The sequence below is a fragment of the Nicotiana tomentosiformis genome, chromosome 4, assembly GCF_000390325.3.
Source record: "Nicotiana tomentosiformis chromosome 4, ASM39032v3, whole genome shotgun sequence".
Taxonomy (NCBI): domain Eukaryota; kingdom Viridiplantae; phylum Streptophyta; class Magnoliopsida; order Solanales; family Solanaceae; genus Nicotiana; species Nicotiana tomentosiformis.
This window is the reverse complement of record NC_090815.1, coordinates 133,273,419-133,285,751: the sequence shown is the minus strand read 5'-3', so window position 1 is coordinate 133,285,751 and position 12,333 is coordinate 133,273,419. Positions and strand designations below refer to the sequence as shown.

Sequence of the window (12,333 nt, the reverse complement as noted above, 5' to 3'; positions counted from 1 at the left end):
CAAACTTACTCATATTTTGGCTTTTTCGGTAAAAGATTTAAATTTTCACCGAGATACTCTTTTGTTACGTGTTCTATGTTGTTATGAGTTATTGTGGGATATTGGTGCTGGACCCGACCTTTTTGTTAGCTCGTCATTACTTTCAACCTAAGGTTAGGTTTGTTACTTATTAAGTACATAGGGTCGGTTGTACTCATACTACACTTCTGCACCTTGAGTGCAGATGTTGGCTGCTGATGTTGCTGTGTTCGATGGGAGCTGGATTTGAAGATGTACCTGTGTTCCGGTTGTAACTGTCTCTTGTTCATGGTAGCTTTAGATTCATAAAACTCTGTTTATGTACTTTTCAAATATATGATGTATTTATTTCATACCAGCTTTGTAAACTCTATTCTTAGAAGCTCATGATTTGTACTACTAGTTCTTGGGGAATGTATAAGATTCAGATAATTTTTTTTACTTAATTGCCTTATTAATTTTTATTGGAATTGGTTAGTGGTTAACTGGCTTACCTAGCGAGTTGGGTTAGGTGCCATCACGACTAGTTGGATTTTGGGTAGTGACAGATAGGTTCAACTAGTGGTGGCAAAATGGTTAAAAAAAACAGTTAACCACCCATATTATCCACCAAAAATTGGGTTGAATAATGGACTTTTTAAAAACGGGTCAAATATGGATAAGAACCATATTATCCATTTAGAAAATGGATAACCAATAGGTAACCAATGAATAACCAATGAGTTTAACTTATACATTTGTAAAGCCTCAAATTAAAAGTTCCTCAAGTTTGGGAGACTAGGAATTCTCCCGAAAGTGATCATATTCAAGAAGTCATGGATATTATGGTTACCCATATTATTCGTCGGTTAACCTATTTTTTATCCGTATTAAATATGAATTGGTTCGAATAATTTATTCGTTTTTTCATTACTCGTTTTCGATCTAAACCATATCCAACCCGGCCCGCCCGTTTCTCAGTGGTAGGTTCAACTTAATGTTTAAACTTAAAAAGGGACTACTACAAGTAGATCTCTATCGATGCAACAAGTAGGGTATATTATAATTTTAAATTAGAGCAAGCATCTCAGTCACCACAACGACCACAACCAAGTACGCATAAATACAAGTAAGAAAATATTTTCGTACGAGACAAGCCTGCATCCCAAAGCACCGAACTAATCATTTGCAAGTCTGCTTCATCTCCTCTTCAATTTCCACGGACTTCAGTAGGAGGCTCAATATAAGAGCTAGAGACAAAGGTCAGAATGAATTAAAGAGTCAATACAGACACAGATCAGAATGAATTAAAGAGTCAATACGGGTAGGATAAATACTAAGTTCATATTAAAACAAGACCTACTCAACAGACATTGAAAAGCAGGCACAACTACTAGTTTCCCAGCATAAAACTATCAGATTAGGGAGCACTAGAACCAGGATAAATATACTAAGTTCTCTAGGATTTTCCATTCAACCATTTCTTTAAGTAATTGATGAAAACATGCATAGATATATTTTCTTCATTGTTGGTAACAAAACTTATAACACTAGTGACCTTTTTTAAGATTTAGAAGAACAGTATGAATGGTTGGAGAGACGTAAACATTTCATCAAGAAGGTTCTCCTTTGGTTCTCAGCAACCTCTAGCGGTGAAAAAGATGGAAGGTTATACAGTTAGACATCTCTATAACAATATCCCTATATAACAACACTTCTCTATAAAAACTAAGCTTTTTCGGAACCAATTTTTTATGTTATGTTATAATATATGTTCTTTATAACAGCACTTCGCTATAACATTCAAAATTATTCGGAACAAACGAGACTGTTATAAAGAGGTTTGACTATATTTTGTGGATATTCGGTGACTACGCATTTGAATATTTTTGCTCCCGAAAAAGCTTTGGGAGATACATCAGACATGGTGGCGCGCAGTTCAATTTCCAGGTAGACTCAGACATCAAATTTGGGAATTGAAAAAAAGGTTTTCGTTTGGAAAAAAACAGTGGTTTATTTGATCAATCTCCAAATCTTATTGATTGGATTGCAGTCAAGAACACGCATGCTTGATCCAGAATTTGTGGAAATCATTTAGGATTTCTCCCAGAGTCTGCACTTCACAGCTCAATTGTGGAAGCTTTTCAAGAATTTTGTGAACATTAGGGACAAAACCTGATCTTTTGAGAAGTTGGTATAGATCTGGATTGGACAAAAGGGGCAGAACACATCAGATCTCATAGAGTTACTTCAAGTAGACAAGTCTGTTTTTTTCCTTTCACATACAGCAATCTCAGCTCCTCTTACTGCTGGTTTGTGATTAATAAGTACTTATTACCTTTTTTTTTTTTTTTTAAAATGAGAAGGTATAACTTACTCATTGATTTTCATCAGCTCCCATTGTCCCCTGCAAAAAAAGTAAGAATAAGTGTTTCAGAAGAGAAAAGTCTCCTTGTAGGAAAGACAGTCAGTGAAAAATTCTTCCAAGTTTAAAGGTAATAAAAAAATCGCATATATTTTGATTCTCACTTTTTTTTTATCTTTTTACAAAATCTATCCAAGGTTGAGATACGCACCAGTACATGTAGGGAAGCATAGCTGCGATAATCCCGTTACAGAAAGCTTTAACTGAAACATGAGAGTGTGAGATCTGAAATTTGAAATTTGAAGGGAAAATTAAACAAAGTAGGTTCACAAAATTTACCCTCAAGAGGATAACCGCCTCTGCGACTGCGAGTGGGAGAAACTTGCTGACAGTATCCCCTAAATCGGAATCAACAAAACACGAAACGTTCAATTCTGTCAAAGGAAGAATAATACATAACAATAAAAATAATAAAATACCTTATCTGTGTGACTGTGTTGGTGCTCCGAGCAAAACCTTACAAGCACCAGCAGCGAATTTTCTGTCCGAACCACAAAAAAGCAACAAAAATGAGACAAAATTCAATAAGTCCTCAGATAGATAAAACATTTAGGCCGAAACCAACCCACCCTCCGAGACGGAAAGCCATTAGCACACAGCAATCTTCGTTGAAACAAAACAAACCCTAGCAGCAGATGTCGCTTGACCTGATATATTTCAAGGTATATTAATGTGTTGAAACCACATGCATAAAATACATCTTTATATATATACATACATATATATATATATATACATACATATATATATATATACACACACATATATATATATATATATATATATATGTATTTTATATTTTTCAAAACATACATGTTTATACTACATAAATAACATATATATATACTTAAGGTAATGTACTATACCATGCATAAATAGTTTATAATGTATATTGTGATGACCCAAAAGGTCATCTTATATTTTTGAACTCGATATTGAGCTCTTAAGCCTTAAAATTCTCATTCTTACGCTCCTCGATTTACGTGCACAGTCCGGACGTGTTTTCGGAAAGCTTTTATGTTGAAAATTGATGAAAATAAGAATTTCTGCCTTGAAAGTTGATTTTAGTTGACTTCGGTCAATATTTTTAGTAAACGGACCCGGATTCATTTTTGACGGTCCTGGTGGGTCCGTATCGAATTATGGAACCTGGGCGTATGCCCCGAATCGAATTCGGTGGTCCCCAGTTCGAGTTATGAATTTTTGATGAAAATTAAAAGTCTGAAAATTAATTATTTTTAAGAATTGGTTGATGTTTGGCCTTGTTGATACCGGGGCCGTATTTTGGTTTCGGATTTCGGTATAGGTCCAATATAATATTTATGACTTATCTGTGAAATTTGGTGAGAAACAGAGTTGGTTTGACGTGATTCAGACATCCAGTTGAGAAAATAAGAATTTTAAAGTGTTCTTGAGAATTTCATTTGATTTGGTGCTAAATTTATAGTTCTATGTGTTATTTTGGTGATTTGATCGCACGAGCAAGTTCGTATGATATTTTTAGACTTGTGTGCATGTTTGGTTTAGAGCCCTGAGGGCTCGGATGAGTTTCGGATAGGCCACAGAATGTTTTGGACTTGGGAAAATCTGGTATTTTACTGCAGCAGGTGTTCTGGCATGTCCTTCTTCGCGTTCGCAAAGGTACTCCCGCGAACGCGAAGAGTAAACTTATGAGGCCGGAATTTTCTTCTTCGCGAACGCGTAGGCTTGGTCGCGAACGCGAAGCGATGAGGGTGTTACCCTTCGCGAACGCGACAAGCTCATCGCGAATGCATAGTGTTAGGCACTGGGGGGGGAGGGGGTGGGAGGAGTCAGTCTTTCCTTCATCGTGAACGTGAGCAATGTCTCACGAACACAAAGGCCAGGGGGTAGCCTACGTGAATGCGAACAAAGTCTCGCGAACACGAAGGCTTGGCAGCCTATACCCTTCGCGAACGCGATGAACACTGTCGCCCAGCACTTAACAGAATCCAAAAACGCGAATTGGCCATTTATTTCATTTTCTCAAAAACCAATCGGACTAGAGGCGATTTTCAAGAGTTGTTTTCTTTCCCAAAGTGTTGGTAAGTGATTCTAAACCATTTGCTTTCAATTACCCATTATATTTTATGAATTATCAACTTAAAATCTAGAGTTTTTATGGTAGAATTAGGGGTTAGGGTAGAAACTAAGGATTTCGGAAAATTAAGGATTTAGACCTCAATTTGAGGTCGGATTCCAAAACCAATTATATATCCGGGCTCGAGGGTGAATGGATAAATGAATTTTGGTTCGAACCTCGGGTTTTGACCAAGCGGGCCCGGGGTCAATTTTTAGCTTTTGGAGAAAAATTTGGAAAATTTAATTTATACAATATAATTGATCCCTTTAGCAATATTTGATATTATTAAGTCATTGTTTGAATAGATACGAGTGGTTTGGAGGTGAATCTAGAGAAAAAGCTGTGATTGAGAATTAAGGGACCTTCGGAGCAAGGTAAGTGTTGTGTCTAACCCTCACTTGAGGGAATTAGGAACCTTAGACTATTTGCTATGTGAAATTCATGTAAGTGGCGTATATGTGAGGTGACGAGTATTTATGCGCCGCCAATTTACCTATTTTCCATGTTTCTTCCATTTTTCTTATATTGTCTCTTTCCTATGCATAATTTCTATGTGTTTATACTAGTGTTGTTAAATTGATCATTCTTATCATGTTTACGGATTTTTTGGTGATAATTGAGATTTTATTTCAAAGTTGAGATTGATATTGGGGAATAAAATGTTGAAGTAAGGCTTGTACTTGTTATTCTATCTCCCTGTTATTATTTATGCATTGCATTATGGTAAGGGAGAGTGTTAATGCACGAAGGGTGATGCCGTGCCATATTGTGAGTGTTAATGCACGAAGGGTGATGCCGTTCCATATTGTGAATGTTAATGCATGAAGGGTGATGCCATGCCATATTGTGAGTGTTAATGCATGAAGGGTGATGTCGCGCCATATTATGAGAGTTAATGCACGAAGGGTGATGTCGTGTCGTTTCTATTGATTTATGGTGAGATTGAGAGTTAAAGCACGAAGGGTGATTCTGTGCATTTTTCTTTTACTGTATTCATGTTCCTGTTGATTCATAACATATTGGTTGTTCCAGTTATCATTCTATTGTAGTTCTTTATCTCGTATTTCCCCCAGTATGTTTCCCCCTCCCGATATCTCCTGTCTAATTTTTCATTACTGTTATTTGTATATACATTGTTAAACTGTACAAGTTGATATGTAGGTGCCTTGCCTTAGCCTCATCGCTACTTCGTTGAGGTTAGGCTCGACACTTACCAGTACACGGGGTCGGTTGTACTGATACTGCACTCTGCACTTTCAGTGTAGATTTTGGTACAGGCTTGGGTTGATCGAGATTTTGCTATTGGACCGCTATCCGGAGACTCAAGGTAGATCTGTCGTCGTCCACAAACCTTGAAGTCTCCGTCTATCTTTTCTGTTCTACTGTTTCTTTCATTCAGACAGTTGTATTTCTTTAAGACTATTACTTGTAGTAAATTCTAGAATGCTCGTGAATTATGACTCCAGATCCGGGTGTTAATAATTGATACAGTCTTTATATTATTCCGCACTTATTATATTTCATCTTAGCTAATTATTGTTATTTACTGAATGAAAATAAGAATTTGGTTTAATGATTCTCTAACGTTGGCTTGCTTGGCAAGTGAAATGTTAGGCGCCATCACGATCCCGAAGGTGGGAATTTCGGGTCGTGACAAGTTGGTATCAGAGCACTAGGTTGCCTAGGCCTCACGATTCACGAGGAAGCTTAGTAGAGTCTGGAGGATCGGTATGGAGACGTCTGTGCTTATCCTCCAGAGGCTATGAAGTTTAGGAACAAATTTCACTTCTATTCTCCTCTGTCATGCGATGTTGTTTTCTAAATACTGATTGAACTATTCTACTCTTATTCTCTCGCAGATGGCGAGAACACGTACCGCTTCCTCAGCTGAGCAGCAGCCAGATCCTCTAGTGGAAGCTCCTACGCGGGGCAGAGGTCGAGGCCGTGCCAAAGGCCGAGGAAGGGGCAGGGCTCAGCCCAGAGCCCGAGCAGCAGCCCCAGCTGTGGAGCCTCAGATAGAGCTTGATGAGGAGGTTCCAGCCCAGACTGTTCCTGCCGGACCAGCTCAGGTTCTGGAGGGGTTCATTGCCACCCTAGTACTTCAGGACGCTTTGGTCCGTTTGATGGGCCTTATGGGGAGTGTGGCCCAAACCGGCACATTTCCCATAGCACCAGCCGTCTCTCAGGATAGAGGAGGGGCCCAACTCTCACTACTCCCGCTCCGGAGCAGATAGCTCCCCAGTATCAGGCTCCAGTTGCTCATCCAGCCGGAGTAGTTCAGTCGGTTGTTGCGCCACAGTCCGGTGATGGGTTAGCTATGTCTTCTGAGGCTTTATGGAGGTTGGAAAGGTTTACCAAGCTCTTCCCAGTTCACTTCAGTGGTTCTCCTTCAGAGGATCCGCAAGAGTATCTCGACAACTGTCACGAGGTTTTACGGAACATGGGTATAGTAGAGACCAATGGGGTTGATTTTGCTACATTTCAGATGACTGGTTCCGCCAAGAAATGGTGGAGAGATTATTTACTGACCAGACCAGCTGGGTCGCCTGCTCTTACTTGGGACCAGTTCTCTCAACTCTTCATAGAGAAGTTTCTGCCTATCACATTGAGAGAGGAGTGTCGCCGTCAGTTTGAGCATATCCGGCATGGGAGTATGATTGTTACTCAGTATGAGACCCGTTTTGTGGATTTGGCCCGTCATGCTATTCTCCTGCTTCCCACCGAGAGAGAGAGGGTGAGGAGGTTTAGTGATGGACTTGCTCAGCCTATCAGATTGCAGATGGCTAAGGAGACAGGGAGTGAGATTTCTTTTCAGGCGGCTGCTAATGTCGCTAGACGAGTCGAGATGGTTCTTGCTCAGGGAGATCAGGGGTCTAACAAGAGACCTCATTATTCCGGTGAGTTCAGCGGTGCCTCATCTAATAGTAGGGGTACCTTTGGTAGAGGCCATCCTTTCAGGCCGTTTCATTCAGCACTCCAGGCATCCCACGGTGCCTCAGGTGGTCATGGTCATCATATGCCTTATTCCAATCAGATAGCTTACAGTGCACCACCAGCTCCTATTAGTGCACCTCCACTCCAGTGTTATTAGGGTGGTTACCCAGGTCGGCAGGTTCAGTTTCAAGGTCTGCAGTCACAGCAGCCGAGGTTATGTTATACTTGTGGTGATCCGAGGCACACTGCTAGATTTTGCCCTCAGGAACGGGCAACTCACAGTATCAGAGTTCTCGTGCCATGGTTCCGTCACCAGTTGCTACACCACCTACTCAGCCAACCAGAGGCAGGGTTCAGACAGTTTGAGGTAGAGGCCAGACTGTTAGAGTTGGAGGTCAGGCCATCAGAAATGGAGACCAGTCAGCTAGAGGCCGTCCCAGGGACATAGTTCAGGGTTTATACTTTCCTAGTCACGCCTGAGGCTGAGTCATCTGACGCTGTTATCACAAGTACTATTTCAGTTTGCAGCAGAGATGCTTCAGTTCTATTTGATCCGGGGTATACTTACTCCTATATGTCATCCTATTTTGCTTCATATTTGGTTGTGCCCCGTGATTCTTTGAGTTCTCATGTGTATGTGTCCACATTAGTGGGGGATGCTATTATTGTAGACCGTGTTTATCGTTCCTGTGTGGTCACCATTGGGAGTCTTGAGACTCGTGTAGATCTTCTACTTCTCGATATGGTTGATTTTGATGTCATACTGGATATGGATTGGCTATCACCCTATCATGTTGTATTAGATTGTCACGCTAAGACGGTGACCTTAGCCTTGAAGAGGTTGCCTCGATTAGAGTGGAGAAGGACTCTCGGTCATTCTACCAGTAGGGTTATTTCTTATGTGAAGGCTCGACATATGGTCGAGAAGGGGTGTCTAGCTTACTTGTATTATGTCCAAGATTCTAGTGTGGAGGTTCCTTCCATGGAGTCAGTGCCGGTTGTTTGTGAGTTTCCAGAGGTGTTTCCTGGAGACCTGCTGGGGAAGCCACCCGATAGGGATATTGATTTCTGCATTGATTTGGCTCCGGGCAATCAGCCCATTTCTATTTCGCCACACCGCATGGCCCTGCCAGAGTTGAAAGAATTGAAGGAACAGTTGCAAGATTTGCTTGATAAGGGCTTCATCAGACCTAGTGTCTCGCCCTGGGGCGCACCTGTGTTGTTTGTGAAGAAGAAAGATGGATCGACGAGGATGTGCATAGATTATCGGTAGTTAAACAAAGTCACCATAAAGAACAAGTACCCATTGATTGATGATTTATTTGATTAGCTTCAGGGTGCCCAGGTGTTTTTGAAGATTGATTTGAGATCTCGCTACCATCAGTTGAGGATTAGGGCATCCGATATCCCTAAGATAGCTTTTCGGACTCGGTATGGGTATTATGAGTTTCTAGTTATGTCATTTGGGATGACAAATGCCCCAGCAGTATTCATGAATTTGATGAACTGGGTGTTCAAGCCCTACTTGGATTCTTTTGTGATTGTGTTTATTGATGATATCTTAGTCTACTCCCAGAGTCGAGAGGAGCACGAGCAACACCTTCAGATCGTTTTTTAGACTCTGAGAGACAGCCAGTTATATGCTAAGTTCTCAAAATGCGAGTTTTGGTTGAGTTCAGTTGCTTTCTTAGGTCACGTTGTATCAACAGAGGGTATTTAGGTGGATCCTAGGAAGATTGAGGTAGTCCAGAACTGGCCTAGACGCACATCAGCTACAGAGATCCGTAGTTTCCTAGGTTTGGTGGGCTACTACCGTCGATTTGAGGAGGGGTTTTCATCCATAGCAGCCCCGTTGACCAGGTTGACCTAGACGGGTGCCCCGTTCAGGTGGTCAGACGAGTGTGATGCGAGCTAACAGAAGCTCAAGACAGTTTTAACTTCGGCACCGATATTGGTGTTACTCACAGTTTCAGGATCTTATACAGTATATTGTGACGCATCTCGTATTGGTCTGAGTTCGATATTGATGCAGGGTGGCAAGGTTATTGCATATGCTTTGCGGCAGCTGAAGGTTCAAGAGAAGAATTACATTGTTCATGATCTAGAGCTGGCATCCATTGTTCACGTGCTGAAGATTTGGAGGCACTATCTTTACGGCGTGCCATGTGAGGTATTCACAGATCATCGGAGCTTGCAGTATTTTTTCAAGCAAAAGGAACTCAATTTGAGGCAGAGGGGGTGGTTGGAGCTATTGAAAGACTATGATATCACCATATTGTATCATCCTGGGAAGGCCAATGTGGTGGCTGATGCTTTGAGTAGAAAGTTAGCTAGTATGGGTAGCCTTTCTTATATTCCCATGGGTGAGAGACCGCTTGCATTTGATGTTCAGGCCCTGCCAACCAGTTCGTGAGGTTGGATGTTTCTGAGCCCAACCGTGTTCTAGATTGTACAATTGCTCGGTCTTCTTTGTTTGAGCGCATCATAGATCGGCATGATGATGATCCTCATTTACTTGTCCTTAGAGACATAGTACGACACGGTGGTTCTAAGCAGGTTACTGTTGGAGATGATGGAGTTTTGAGGATGCAGGGTCGTATTTGTGTGCCAAATATGGATGGACTTCGTGAGTTGATTCTTGAGGAGGCCTACAGTTCCCGGTATTCTATTCATCCGGGCGTCACCAAGATGTATCAGGAGTTGCGGCAACATTATTGGTGGAGGAGGATGAAGAAGGACATAATTGCATACGTAGCTCGGTGTCTAAATTGCCAGTAGGTAAAGTGTGAGCATCAGAGACCTGGTGGTTTGCTTCAGAAGATAGAGATTCCTAAGTGGAAGTGGGAGCGTATCACTATGGATTTTGTTGTTGGACTCCCACAGACTCAGAGGAAGTTCGATGCAGCTTGGGTCATTGTGGACAGGCTGACCAAGTCAGCACACTTCATTCCTGTGGCAGTTACCTATTCTTCGGAGCGGTTGGCAGAGATTTACATTCATGAGATCATCCGTCTTCACGGTGTGCCCGTGTCTATCATTTCTGATCGAGGTACGCAGTTCACCTCGCACTTCTGGAGGGCAGTATAGCGTGAGTTGGGTACGCGGGTTGAGTTGAGCACAACATTTCATCCTCAGATGGACGGACAGTCTGAGCGCACTATTCACATCTTGGAGGATATGCTCCGCGCTTGTGTTATAGACTTCGGAGGATCGTGGGATCAGTTCTTGCCCCTTGCAGAATTCGCCTACAACAATAGCTACCAGTCGAGCATTCAGATGGCTCCCTATGAGGCATTATATGGTAGGAGGTGTCGGTCGCCAGTTGGGTGGTTCGAGCCGGGAGAAACTCGGTTGTTGGGCACAGACTTAATAAAGGATGCCTTGGATAAGGTCAAGATTATTCAGGATCGACTTCGACAGCTCAGTCCAGGCAGAAGAGTTATGCCGACGCAGAGTTCGTGATGTTGCATTCATGGTCGGGGAGAGAGTGTTGCTTCGGGTATCACCCATGAAGGGTGTAATGAGGTTCGGAAAGAAGGGCAAGTTGAGCCCTAGGTATATCGGACCTTTTGAGATTCTAAAGAGGGTGGGAGAGGTGGCTTACAGGCTTGCGTTGCCACCTAGTTTAGCAGCTGTTCATCCGGTATTCCACGTGTCCATGCTTCGAAAGTATCACGGCGATCCGTCCCATGTGTTTAGATTTCAGCTCTGTCCAGTTGGACAACGATTTGACTTACGAGGAGGAGCCTGTCACGACCCAATTTCACCTATAGGTCGTGATGGCGCCCAAAACTACAGCTAGGCAAGCCAACTTAATAAATTAAGCATATATTGACAAAATTTAAAACCAAAAAAATAATAAAATGCCAAATTCCACCAATGTGTGTGCCAAGACTTGGTGTCACAAGTGTATGAGCATCTAGTAATATTGTCTAAAATAAAATAGACAAAATAAAAAATACAATGAGAGACACAAGTAGCTGCAGAAGGCTCAGAAAGGCAACTCACCACTATGCCCCTGGATAGCGTGGGTGTAAGATGATAGGTCCCCCACTAGTACTTACCTCAGGTCCTGCACAGAAAGTGCAACAAGTGTAGTATGAGTACGTAAACAACGTGTACCCAGTAAGTATCAAGCCTAATCTCGAAGTGGTAGAGACGAGATGACCGACTTTGATACTCACTATGGGTCAATAATAATAACTGAAATACAACTAGAATATCTATATCAGCATGATTCACAGAATTTACAATAATTTATTTAACCAGCGAAAATAATCATATTCCTTCAAATGCAACAATTCTCAATATATTAATTAAATTTCTTCAATTCAAATAATTTCTAATTTATCAATTAAATCTCATTTACAGGAATAACAATTAATTCCTCAAGAAGCAGGCATAAAAATTACATAAATTCCAAGAATTTTCAAATTTATCAATTAGCTTCGCAAGCTGAAATAAACTATTAAAGTATCGTGAAATTATTATTATTAAGCATGATTTCTGCCGAGGACGTACGACCCGATCCAGAGTGTCGTGTACACTGCCGAGGGACGTGCGGCACGATCCATAGATGCATCTATCCTGCCGAGGCGTTCGGCCCGCTCCACTGGAAAGGAGAACATTTTTCTTATGTACCTTCGGGAATGAGAGTATGTTTATTATAAGATAAATTCAGGAGGAAGAATAATTTCTCTTAACAATTAATTAATTTAAATAGAAAAATCAAATATATGAGATTTTCATCCTTTAATATTTTTATCTAACAATTCACAATATATATATATATATATATATATGAAATAATATTAATTAAACAAAGAATATAATTTACACAAGTAATTCATGCTTTGAGTCCTAAACTACCCGGACT

General features: G+C 41.2%; 1 long non-coding RNA gene across 1 annotated transcript; it reads right to left on the bottom strand.

Annotated features, from left to right (window-relative positions):
- Nucleotides 1–1,031: 1,031 nt before the first annotated feature.
- On the bottom strand, nucleotides 1,032–3,093 carry LOC104112893 (uncharacterized). Its single transcript, XR_690094.3, has 6 exons — nucleotides 2,992–3,093; nucleotides 2,842–2,903; nucleotides 2,702–2,760; nucleotides 2,574–2,625; nucleotides 2,375–2,404; nucleotides 1,032–1,247 (listed from the first exon to the last, which is right to left on the bottom strand). It is a non-coding gene; the product is annotated as an uncharacterized lncRNA (long non-coding RNA).
- Nucleotides 3,094–12,333: the final 9,240 nt, after the last annotated feature.